Source organism: Hemiscyllium ocellatum, chromosome 5 (assembly GCF_020745735.1).
Source record: "Hemiscyllium ocellatum isolate sHemOce1 chromosome 5, sHemOce1.pat.X.cur, whole genome shotgun sequence".
Taxonomy (NCBI): Eukaryota; Metazoa; Chordata; class Chondrichthyes; order Orectolobiformes; family Hemiscylliidae; genus Hemiscyllium; species Hemiscyllium ocellatum.
Genome location: NC_083405.1, coordinates 45,567,418 through 45,581,044, shown reverse-complemented (window position 1 = coordinate 45,581,044; position 13,627 = coordinate 45,567,418).

The following is a 13,627-nucleotide window of genomic DNA, read 5'->3' as shown; positions in this document are numbered from 1 at the left end:
CCCCACCACCAAAGATATATTACCCTCCCCAACCCTTTCCGCTTTCCACAAAGACTTCCCTTCGTGACTATCTGGTCAGATCCACACACCCCCTACAACCCACCCTCCCATCCTGACACCTTCCCTTGCCACCACAGGAATTGCAAACTGGCACCCACACCTCCCCACTCACCTCCACCCAAGGCCCCAAAGAAGCATTCCATCCATCAAAGTTTCACCTGCACATCCACCAATGTCATATATTGTATCTGTTGCTCCTGATGCAGTCACCTCTACATTGGGGAGACTGGAAGCCTCCTCGCAGAGCACTTTAGGGAACATTTCCGGGACACCCACACCAATCAACCTTACTGCCCCTTGGCCCAACATTTCAACTCCCCCTCCCACTCTGCCGAGGACATACGGGTCCTGGGCCTCCTCCACCACCACTCCCTCACCACCCGACGCCTGAAGGAAGAATGCCTCATCTTCTGCCTCGGAACATTTCAACCCCAGGGCATCAATGTATACCTTCCAGCTCAGTACCATCGTCTTGACCTGTCCTACCTGCCAAACTCCCTTCCCACCTATCCGTTCCACCCTCCCCTCTGACCTATCACCTTCATCTCCATCTCCATTCACCGATTGTAATCTTTACTACCTTCTCCCACCCTCCTCTCTGACCTATCACCTCCATCCCCACCCCCATTCACCTATTGTACTCTTTCCTACATTCTCCCCCCCTCCATTTATCTCTCCACCCTGGAGGGTCCCTGCCTCCATTACTGACGAAGGATTTTTGCCCGAAACGTCGATTTTCCTGCTCCTCAGATGCTGCCTGACCTGCTGTGCTTTTCCAGCACTACTCTAATCTAGACTCTATGAAGAGGAGTAGGCCATTCAGCTCTTTGAGCCTGTTCCGTCATCCAGTCAGATCATGGCTATTTTGTACCCTAACTCTATTTGCTTGTCAGTGGCCCATTGCCCTTAATACTGCTTCTTAACAAAAAAAAACTATCTCAGATTTCAAATTAACAACCAATCTAGCATCCATTGCCATTGTGGAGGAGAGTTCCAAACCTCTGGCCACCCTTTATGTGCAGTAGTGCTCTTTAATGGTCTGGCCCTAATTTTGAGTTTATTTTTTGGACTCAGTTTTGTGAACCTCAGTAAGTCCCATAGGCATCACTGTCTGCTTCCTGCATTCCAAATGAATATATCCCATTTTGGAAACAGTTGGGCTTTTGATTTGCACCTCTATGTTCAGCACCTTCCTTTCTCATCTGAGGAGGATATCTTGGGATATTTCTATTTTCCATTCTTTACCCTGGCTTTTACCCCTACTTTCACTCTGCCACTTCCTTCCCTTTTCAAATTCATGGGAATGAAAGAAAAAAAAATGTTTAATTTTTATTGATCATCAGCCATTCTCCTGTCTCACAGTTTCAGCTCTTGAGTCTTCAACGTGGGTTCTTACGTCAGCAGGTAGTGAGTATTAATTTTAAAATTTCTTTTCAAAGAATGGATTACCTGAGGATTTCATTAGTTATCTCAAACTCAAATGCTGAAAACCACTTTGTTTAACCCTTTAAATTCAATTAAAGGGTTTTTACTTTCAAGGCTCTAAATTAATCCGGGCGGGTTTGCCGAGGTTATTGTGTTAAATTCCAAAAATTTTCCGATCTGGACAGTCATTAGCTCATGTGCATCCAGTGAAGCTTTTCTACAGCATTATAATTCCCAGAAACCTTCTCTAACGGTCAAGTATAAATTTCATGTTCCCTACCAGTCACCTTGCTCTGCTTGGGCAAAGTCTAGTGTTCTTATGACCAATTCATTTGTCTCACTATTTTCTCAGAGGACATAAAGAATGCTTCGTCTCTTTTCTCGAATTTTGGTAGGACCTGTACAAATGTAAACATTTCCTGACTGAACTTCAGATTATGACAAGGATTCCACCTGTCAGGCCTTGCATTAGCAAACGTCAAGTTTTAAACTGTAGCATTTGGAACTTATACTCATGTTCTTTTTGTTTCTCTTTAGAAAACTGATTCTAGTTTACTCATTTCCATTCTTCCCAATTCCATCATTTTGTTTAATCAGTTCTAGTTCTTTTCTTTTTATTTCATTTTAACTCTAATACAAACACAGTGGCAGCAAATAGCCATGGTTACCAATGCCAGTAATCTGGCCTCCTGGAGACAATGCTGGAAAAACTTTCATGATCTTACATAAGTGTTCAAGGTCAATGAATGCCTTTTTAAATGCAATATTCACATAAGCAAATAATTTCTCTTACACACTACTCCAATCAACACAGCCCTTTCACTCTCCAATCAAAATAATTCACGAGCATAATTTACAACTCACATTCAAACCTCACACTATAGAAAGCTCCTTTGCACATACCTTGATTTGTACAAACTAACCATTCTTCAATTATGACAAGTATTAGTAACATCATTCTGCTTTGCCTCCCTTAGTTCATTTCTTCCTGAGAACTCTCATTCATGCCTTTGTTATTGCTAGATTCAAGCATTCCAAAATGTTTTGGCTGGGCTCCTAAATTTTTCCCTCTGTAAACTTGAGGTCATCCAAAACTCTGCTGTGTGAATCTTAACTTGGAGCAAGTTTCATTTCCCTTTCACTCCTGTGTTTTCTGACCTACATTGGCTCCTAGTCAAGCACTGTCTTGATCTTGCAAGTTTTCACCCATGTTTTCAAAGCCCTTCATTGCCTTACTCATCCCTATCACTGTAATCTCCTCCCATCCAACAACCGAGGATAAATGCATTTCTCTAACAGTTACCGAAGCTGTCACAAAGATTCTACAAATTCATCTTTCTGAAATCTTTGCTGATTTGATTGGCCAATTCATGCAAAATTTTTACTTGTCTTTGATACAAGCTTCAATAACTTTTTTTGTTTAACACTTTGCCCAATGGTACAAAAACTTTTAGAGATCTTATAAGTTACACCCTAATGCTTTCTGACCCATGTTATTTCTAATCTCCACCCATACAGATTGTTTTCCTGATTTTCTGAGCCAAGATCCTTTGTTACTATTATCCGTATATCATCCTTTCCTTTCAGACAGACTCCCCCTTCTCTATCTGATTGTCTTTTCAAAATATTGTATATCTTGGAATATTTATCCCTTAACATTGTTCACCTCTGGTCATAACTCTATGATTCTCACCAAATCTGAATTAATTATCTTTTCATGAGCTCATCTAATTGTGTATGCTCTATGCACTGAGATTGTCTCTGTTTTAATTCATACAATTATTTGTTTTATTCTCTGATGCACTCATACCTTTAAACTATCGTGTCTTCTTCTTGTACTCAACTTGTCTTTAAACAAATATAAATTTCAACAAACATCCCCACAACCTCCCCCACTCCCAACATGACTCTTCACCCCCAATACCTACCCTCCCAACTGCCCGTATGTGTAAGTTTTAATTCACACCGAAATGGAAACCACAGTCACCTCTGTTCCAACCTAAAATGACTACAATAGACAATGATGTATATTATGAGGATAATTGTTGTAAGGCTGAAGAAAGAGAGACGCAAATTGCCTAAAATCACAAGAAGTCTTTATCTTGCCCCAATTTGCTGAGCAGTTTTCATGTTCATAACAGTGAACACCATGAAACTCGCTATACTTTTGGCAGCTAGGCTAGTGTAAATGGAGTTGAAGCAAAAACAGGGAGGTTCACCTGATGGGATAAGAGAAACAATAACCTAATTCAGATCTGCTAATAACAGACATCTGTCCCAAGAGAAGTCATACAAAAGCGCTTTTATTACTTAACACAATACCAGTATCCTGCAACACCTGCAGTATGAAACTAGATGCTAAAGATTTATATCTGATATTTACACCAAATCTTATCATTCAGGAATGCAAATCCATGGTAGGGCAATATTCTCTGAAACAAAGTCAGTCACTGAGCAAGTTACCATTGCAGTCAAAACATCCTCTAAGAATTTACAGATGAGTGAATAATTGAATAAAGTAAAATTTTCTACATATAGGATATACAATAAATTTCTCGTATGGAAATTAGAAATAAAAATGTTACAATCACTGGGCTGCATTGTCTCATTTGCAGTTAGTGTGGTGGTGAGTGAGTTTAGTACCTTCTTATCTGCTAAAGCCCAGGGTGAACTTTCTCATCCAACCATGCACTTTTTATTTTATTAGTTAAACAGCCAAGATGTTTTGCAGAATTGCATGGCAAGCAATGTGAAGTGCTCACCGCTGTTGTGACCTTCAAGCTTACATACCTCTGTTAAGGTCAGATGGACATCACTTCAGGCACTATTAATCAGGAAACTGTCGAGTTTGGCACTGAATAATGTTGCAGAAGAAAGGCAGGCTAACATCCCACTTGAAGATGCTGCTGGATGGTATAATGGAGATGAGGGGAGTTCTTTTTCAGAGCTGGTAAGCTGGCTATTGGAGGCCAGCTGAAAACTAGGCACTTACTCAGACTGAGGCAGGAGAAATCACAATGGTGTCAACAATCAGAGGCATTGTCCACATGCACCACATGCACAAGGAGGAATAGGAACGGCAGACAGCAATGTGGAAAACATGGCCCTGAGCTTAAATAGGTGCAGCTATGCCAAGGGTACCCAGCTGACTGAGTCATGCAATCTTCTGGCAGCCTCCATAAACAGGCCGGTGGTTGCCATGGATAGCCAACTCTACTAATCTCGGGGGTCTGATGGAGAGTCGCACACTACTGCACATCATTTCACCAGTAAGTTATCCTCAGGACCGAAGCCATGTCAACAGAGAATGGGGAATCTGGCATGCACTTCTTCACAGGGACACAGAGTGGTCTAGGAGGCAGCTGGCTGGAGGTGGAACCACAAGCAGGCTCTTCAAGAGTCTATGGTCAGGACTTTTCAGAGGTGGCCAACCCTTCACCTCCATGCTACCAGCCCTCCTTTGACCCTTGGAAATTCAACCCAAGGAGTCTCTACTTGTTTCTAGCAAGTAAACCCTGAACATATCTGAGGGCAATCCAGACACAACTGCTCCATGGGTCACCCAAGCAGGCCTGCAGGGTCAACTGGCTCCAATGTCAAACCAGCTCCCTCCACCCGAGCTGCAGAATATGGGACAGCACTAAGATATTGGGATGCAGAAAAGAAATTGAGAAAAAAATACTTTTAAGGGCATTTTCTTCATAGAATCACTTCAGTGTGGAAACAGGCCCTTTGGCCCAACATGCCCATACTGACCATCCCAAGGGTAACCCATCTAGACCCATTCTCTTTCCCTATTATCATATATTTACCCCGACTAATGCACCTAACCTACATACCCCTGAACATTATAGACAATTTAGCATGGCTATTTCACCTGACCTACACATCTTTGGATTTTGGGAGGAAACCAGAGCACCCGGAGGAAACCCACACAAACACGGGGAGAATGTGCAAACTCCACACAGTCAGTCACCTGAGGTTGGAATTGAACTCAGGTCCCTGGCATTGTGAGGCAGCATTGCTCACCATTGAGCCACCATGCCACACTTGGCATGGGTGATGATGCACTATATATCACATGTAGATAAATCTAGTTGGTTTTGAAGTACTTCCCTTTGTTTGAGCCACTGCATAGCCCTGAATGTAACTATGGCTGCACAATGCCTAACTTTCTGCCCTTGGGTATATACCATCGATCAATGTCTATGTTGTGAGCTTGCTGAGCATGTGGGAGCAAGGTGAACAAGTTTGTGATTTTGTCAACGGCTTAATCTCATTGACTACCCTATCAATCCACCTTTGTCCCTAGTTATGAATAATGGAACATAATACCAAGAAAGAAAGTTATTTTAAACCTATCTAAAACACAAATTTGATCTAAACTAGTACTGGGCAGGATGTGAAGACATTAGTGAGGTTGCAGACAAGGGCCTGGAGGATGGTTCCAGGGATGAAGAACTTTAGTTTAAAGGTTTGGGGAAGTTGGGAGAGTACTCCAAGAAGAAGAAAACGTTGAGAGGAAATTTGATAGAGGTGTTCGAGATCATGAGGATCGTGTCAAAATGGATAGGGAGAAACTCTTCATTTTGGTGGAAGATTAAAGAATTAAATGATCTAAGGTAATTGGCAAACAAAACATCGGTGTCACGAGGAAAAACTGAGCTGTTAGGATTTGATTCACTGTCTGAGAGTAAGGTAATTCGAGCCTTTTAATACCCTTGTTATCTGAAAAGGAAAAACGTGCAAGGTCCAAGAAGACGGTGGGGAGATGGGGAGGGAATCAAAGGTCCAGTACAGACACAATGGCTAAATAGTCTTCTTGTTTGCTGTAACCGTTGTGTGACTCTATGACAGGAGTCTCAGACAATTGCAAGTGGAAAACATTCAAATTATTTAAATGCTTTGACATAAGGACATGCAAGATCAACCCTGTCCATACAGTATCTGTCATGCACAAGATGACTTGAACAGCAATGAGATTAGTAATTTAACATAATATTTAATGCTTCAGAAAAAAAAAACTTGCCATTCTGCTTTTCAAGCCCCTCAGGGAATTGTGCAATTCATGTTCTATCAGTAAGTAGTTCTATAAAGGCTGATACAGATAAACATTTCGCCAGTTCCAAACATACGTTCAGAAGCAGCGGAATATTAAAATTTCAGTATCAGCCAGCTCCCAATATGAGCCTGAAATGTTGAGGTTGTTGGGCACAGATACGCAAATGATGTTTGAAACCTTAACGTTAGCCTGCATAACTTATAGGTGGGTCGGATGCACATCCTTAATAGGGCCTGTGGTTGAAGCATCTGAATAGTTTTCACAAGAATTTGGAGTCCCAATAAAAGATCTCTGTGGAATTCTTTCAAATATAAATTTAAAAATGTTTAATAAAGGACAGAGTAAGTTGATGTTAAATGTATGCCATTACAATTTCACCTGCCTTTAAGAACACTGAAGAAACTAAGTGTAAAATTGAGTCAATAAGGAAATTGTGCTATAAACAACAAATATAATAATTTGGTTCAAATATTAGAATTATGGTGTATATAATGAACTCACTTGCTTAATACTAACATCTTGAAAATAATTCAACATGAAATAATTATTAGGATAATTTCTACAATCTTGATGTCTGAAGAAAATTATCATTTCTGCTGTCATCTGACTGGACATAAACAATATTCATTCATTGATGTGCACTGTCAAAGACAAATCCTTAGTTTATTATCTGCTGATATTTCAGCCTCAGCCATTTTCCATGGCATTTATTTCTCTCAGCATTAGTTTGCCATTGTGTTCTATTTTCAAGGACAGGGCAGGGAGTTGGGTCCCAAGTGTACCTCACCTGGAACAGAAATCAAACCCATTATTGTAAACCACATCCCAGCCATGTAACCAATGGGGCTAACACACCCCAGCAAGAGTCAAGCCAATAATCTCAGCTATATTTTCTTGTGTGTGAATTTTCACAGAAAAAAAAGACATGATAAAGAACAGTGGAAAATTTTAATAAATTACCTATTAGTGGTGAATGTTAATCTGGGTATTTTCATTGTTTCTAAATTTAGACAATGAATATTAGTGAAAAGTTCAAAATTATTTGTGGCTATAAATGTTTTGTTGTAGGTTGTCAAGGAGTATTTCACAGCTTCACAGTCACTTTCAAAAGTGAATTTTTACTCCAGGTGTGATCTCACATTTGCAGTATGGAAAGGAATCTGCACAATGGTAACATTTTAAATGAGAGCAGTGACAGAAGTGATGATGACAAGCCTTTTTAGTACAGCTAATGTGAAATAACAGAGGGAGAGTTGTAGGAAGAAACTGATTACTCTCTTATTTTGATTGTCTTGTTTCTCTTTAAGTTAGGGCCCAAGCCAATAGAAAATCTTGTACATGCATTGTAAATCCCATACATTTAAACTTATGTTTATGTGCAAGATCTTGTCAGTGAGGAAACCATACATCAGCTGCTAAACACTACATTTGGTTGTCCTCAGGTTTATAGACTCAGTGAACCCTTACTGTAAATATCTGTGGAAATGAACAAGAATGCTTAAATAACATATAATGAGACAAAACATTATCTGTTTTATAAGAAATACAATAAGTAAAAGAATTCAATAAAACAACACACACTCAGATGTGAATTGGTCGATTCAGAGGTATTTCACTATTTAACAGATACATATTATTTGGGAGCTTTTACATGCTTTTACATACTTCATACATTTCAGCTCAGCTCAGTTACTGACAACCAGGAAATTCCTTTCTGGTTAAGCACTAACTTTCCTCTACATTGGTTGAGTAAATGTTGAACAGAGACTCAAAGGGTAGAATGGCTTGCTCCTATTTATATATAAACTTCACCTTAAACATTTTCAAAGAGCCTGTCTTCACTGCCTTTTGAAGACGACAGTGCAAAAGACTCACAAAGCAATTTTCTTTACCTCTGTCTTAAGTGGCAACCCCTTATTTTGAAACAGTGACTGCTGATTCTAGATTCTCTCACCAGATGAAAAATATACATCTGCTAAGTCAATGCCCCTCAACACCTTGTATGTTTGTTAAAAAAACATATGAAGTCGAAGCAGGAATAGGCTAATCAGCCTCCGAAGCCTGTCCTGCCATTCAGCCACATCATGGCTGCTCTGCCACAAGCTTCTACTCTGTTTTCTGAACAAAGGCTCAACATGTTTCAGCGTTCTTGATTAGTCAACCCCTTAATTACAGGAATCAGCACAGTGAATCTTTTTTGAACTGCCTTCAATGCCAAAACATCCTTTCTCAAATATGGGAACCAACAGAACACACAGTACTCCCTATGTAGTCTCAGCAACAGCCTATACAGTTGTAACAAGACTTTCTTGTTTTTAAATTCCAACCCCTCGTAATAAAAGGTCAAAATTCCATAAGTTTTCTTAATTACTTGCTGCAACTGTATGCTAACCTTTTATGTTTAACGCTCAGATCTATCTACACTACACTTTTGGAGTCTCTCTCTCAATTTAAATCATAGTCTACATTTTGACTCTTTCTACCAAAGTGTATGACCTCATACTTTCCAACATCAAACTCTATTTGTCAAGTTTTTGCCCACATTTAAAGGTTCATTGTGTCCTCATAACAACATGCCCTCCTACTCATTTTTGTATCATCAGCTGACTTGGATAAATTATACACAGTCTCCTCCACCAAGCCATTAGTATAGATAACAAATAATTGGGACCATCAAACTGAGCCTTGTGACATTCCACTTGTGATATCTTTTCAAGACCATCAATCCTGACTCTGTTTTCTTTGTGTTAACGAATTTTCAATCCACATGAATACATTATCCCCAATACCGTGAACTCTTGTGCAAAAAAACGTTTATATGGTACGTTATCAAATGCTTTCTGGAAAACCAAATGCACTATCTCTACCAGCTCCCCTTTATCAACTGTGCTTGTTGTATGCTTAAAGAATATGATTTGCCTTTCACAAAGCCGTTGGAACATTGGTTGATTGCATTAAGCTTTTCTAAATGTCCTGTTATGTCTTTCTTAATAATGCATAGTAACATTTTCCCAATGACTATAGGCTAATTGGCCTATAGTTTCCTGCTTTCTGTCTTCCTCCCTTCTTGAACATGGGCATCATCTTAGTAGTTTTCAAATCCCCCAGAGCCCTCCTATAATCCAGTAACTTTTGAAATATTTTGAGCAATAACTTGAATAACTTTGCAGCATAATCTTCTTTTCATTCTCCCTTTCAATCAAGCCCCCTCTTACTCTTCCCAACACCAACAGAAACAAGGCTAGCATGTCCAACATTTCCTCATAAGATAACCCATCCAATCCAGGTAGTCGTTGAAAAATGTGGTGCTGGAAAAGCACAGGAGGTCAGGCAGCATCCGAGGAGCAAGAGAGTCAATGCTTCATACCATCCCTGATGAAGGGCTTATGCCTGAAATGTCGATTCTCCTGCCCCTCGGATGCTGCCTGACCGGCTGTGCTTTTCCAGTGCCACACTTTATGACACTGACTATGCAGCAGCTGCAGTCTCCACTGTCTCCATTCCAGCTAATAGTCTAGTAAACATCCTTTGAACTGCTTCTGAAACATTTACATCCTTCTTTCAGTACAGAGACAACATCATTCACAGGATTCCAGATTTGGTCTTACCAATGTTCTGCATAACTGAAAAATAAGATCTGCATTTCTGTATTTGATTCCTCTCAAAATAAATAATAACATTCTATTTGATTTCCTGACTATTTGAGCTGCCAATTAAGTAGGCTGCTTTGTAAAGGATTGTACCAAACCATGTGAAAGTTGTTGCCATTGTGTCTGTCCTGATTAATGAAATGTATTTGTGCTTATTTGATTATGAAGATTCTTTAGTAATTCCCTCACCAGAGAATTTCCAGCCTCTGATCTGCTCTCATAACCTCAGCATTTATATAGCTGAACTAGTTAAACTTATTGTTGGAAAAGCGCAGCAGGTAAGGCAGCAACCAAGGAGCAGGAGAATCAACGTTTTGGGCATGAGCCCTTCTCCTCCTGAAAAAGGGCTCATGCCCGAAACATTGATTATCCTGCTCCTTGGATGCTGCTTGAACTGCTGCGCTTTTCCAGGAACACATTTTCGGCTCTGATCTCCAGCATCTGCAGTCCTCACTTTCTCCTAGTTAAACTTATGTCAAGGTTAGAGTGGTGCTGGAAAAGCACACAGGTCAGGCGACATCCAAGGAGCAGGAAAATTGATGTTTAGGGCAGGAGCCCTTCACCAGGAAACCGCCTGGTTAAACATATGGCCAATTATAATCACCTGGATGTTGACAGTGGCAAAAAGTTCAGAACTGGTAAAGCTCTTCAGTTTCAAGGCCGTGTGACTAAGTCCTCTTTAGTTGAAGACCTTTGAGATGAACAGTTCAGTGCATTGGTTAAAAGATAGAGAAAAATAAACCAGGCTAATGTCTGGCGCTAGTGACCCAGGGACAGAATGATCTAGAAAGTTGGTTCGTCCATGTTAGTAAGCGCCAGAAGGTGAATGCTGAAAAGTTAGGTACTCTGGTAAGAAATCTGCTGATAACAAGAGTAGGGAACTTTTATGTTTGCTGTAAAGTTAGAGTTTAATTTGCAGTTTGGTTTCAATGTTTAGGGAAAGATAACAGCTGAAAAGAAAGAGCACCTCATGAATGGACAGAACTTTGCTGAAAGGAAACCAGTTATGGCTATGCCAGCCTGAGTGAGAAGCCTGAGTGTGGAGATAGACATCACTCTTTGCTGAAGTTGGGGTGTCTTTAACAATGTACTGAGATAAGAACAATAGTGTGTATTTGAATTTTTTTCTGGTGTTTGTAAAGAAGTTTTTTTTCTCAACCTTTTTGTCTAATGGAGTAGTTTATGTTTTTCACTTTGTTTAGGAAATATTTTATTCTTTAAGTCATTTGTGCCCTGCCATCATCTTGAGAGCATGCTCAGTAACTGATCTGCATGATTTTTTGAGAAAAAGCTAAGATCCAATATTGGGAAGGAAGTGAGTCAAGTGTCAGTGGGGGGACACATGGGAAACAGTGATCATTGTATTGCAGTGTTCAGGATGGTGGCAGAGAACGACATGCCATAATCCAGACAAAGAAAAATCAATTTGCAGCGAGCTTAATTTAGTTGGGTAAGAATCGAGTTGGTCAGGATTGTTTGGAACAAGAGGCTGACAAGAAAAACAATAAGGAGAGGCAATGGCCTAGTGGTATTATTGTTGGACTATTAAGTCAGCAGCTTAGTATGTTCTGGGGACCCAGGCTTAAATCCTGCTAAGGCAGAAATTGGCATTTAAATAAAAAGTGAATCTGGAATTACATGTCTAATAATGATTATGAATCCATTTTCAATTATTATAAAAATACATCTGGGTCACTAATTTCTTTAGAGACAGAAATCACCTGGTCTGGCCTATATGTGACTCCAAATCCACAACAAGGTGATTGACTCTTAAATTAGGGATGGACAATAAATGCTGGCCCAGCCAGAGCTGATCACATCCCATGAATATTTTGTTTTAAAACTGAATAATAGGCTGTCTTAAAGGGTGGATGGCTTGGGTACAATCAAGGTATATTCTCTCAAAGGGGAAAGGTCAAACAGACAGACATCCCTAGAACATAACAGAGAAATTAAAGCGCTTATGGGGAGAAAATATAATTGAAAAGGTTTCAAGGGAAGGTGGAAAAGCAAATAAGATAAGAAAAAGGAACTATGAGAAAAGACTAGCAGCTAGCAAAAAGAGGAATCTCAGAGTCTCCGAGAAATATTTAATTGTAAAAGAGAGGTTAAAGGAACAGCTGGGCCAATTAATGACCAAAAGGGAGAAATACAGATAGAGGGAGAGGCATGGCTGTGGGGTGAATTGAATACTTTGCATCTGTCTTTACAAAAGAGGAGGATCTAACAGGCCTTGGTGACCGAGGAGGAAATCCTGTCTCGAGAAGGATTCAGTAGAAATAAGGAAAATGTTTTAGAAAGGCTGGTGGTACTTAAAGTTGAAAAAGCATCTGGATTGGTGAGATTCAGCCAAAGGTTTTGAAGAAAGAAAAGGTTGATATTATAACGATGCTGCTCCTAATCTTCCAGACTTCCGCACAGCCAACAATCCCAAAAATTACAAACATTATGCCTTGTTCAAGAAAGATCTATAAGGATGTTGCCAGGGTTGGAAGATCCTAGCAATTAGAGAGCAGCCAGCTTAAATTTGGCAAGGGAACCATTCTAGAAATTAGTATTTGGGATAGAACTAGTAGTCATAGAGTCAAAGAGTCACTGAGTTCTACAGCATGGTAACAGACCCTTCGGTCCAACTTGCTCATGCTGACCAAACATCCTAAATTAATTTAAGATTTGGAGATGCCAGTGTTGGACTGGGGTGTACGAAACTAAAAATCTTACAACACAAGGTTATAGTCCAACATGTTGAATTGGAAGCACTAGCTTTTGGAGCACTGCTCCTTCATCGTAACCTGGTGTGTGATTTTTAAATTAACTTAGTCCCATTTGCCAGCACTTGGCCCAAATCCCTCTAAATATTATCTTATTCATTTGTCCATCCAGATGTCTTTTAAATATTGTAATTGCACCTGTCTCCAAGACTTCCTCTGGCAGTTCATTTTGTATAAGCACCACCTTCTGTGTGAAAAAGTTGCTGCTTAGATTTCTTTTATATCTTTCCCTTCTCACCCTAAACCTATGCCCTCCAGTTTTGGACTCCTCCATCCTGGGGGAAAAGACATTGACTATTCACCCTATCCATGCCCCCTCATGGTTATATAAACATTAATAAAATTACCCCTCAGCATCTGATGCACCAGGGAAAACAGCCCCAGCCTATTCAGCCTCTCCCTATAGTTCAACCCTTCCAACCCTGGCAACATCCTTGTAGATCTTTTCTAAGCCTTTCAAATTTAACAACTTCTTCCTATCGCAAGGAGACAAAAACTGAATGCAGTATTCCAAAAGTGGCCTAACCAATGTCCTGTACAGCTACAGCATGACCTCCCAACTCCTACACTCAATGCACTGACTATTAAAGACAATCATACCGAATGTATTCTTCACTATCCTGTCTAGATGCACACCACTTTCAAGGAATTATGAACTT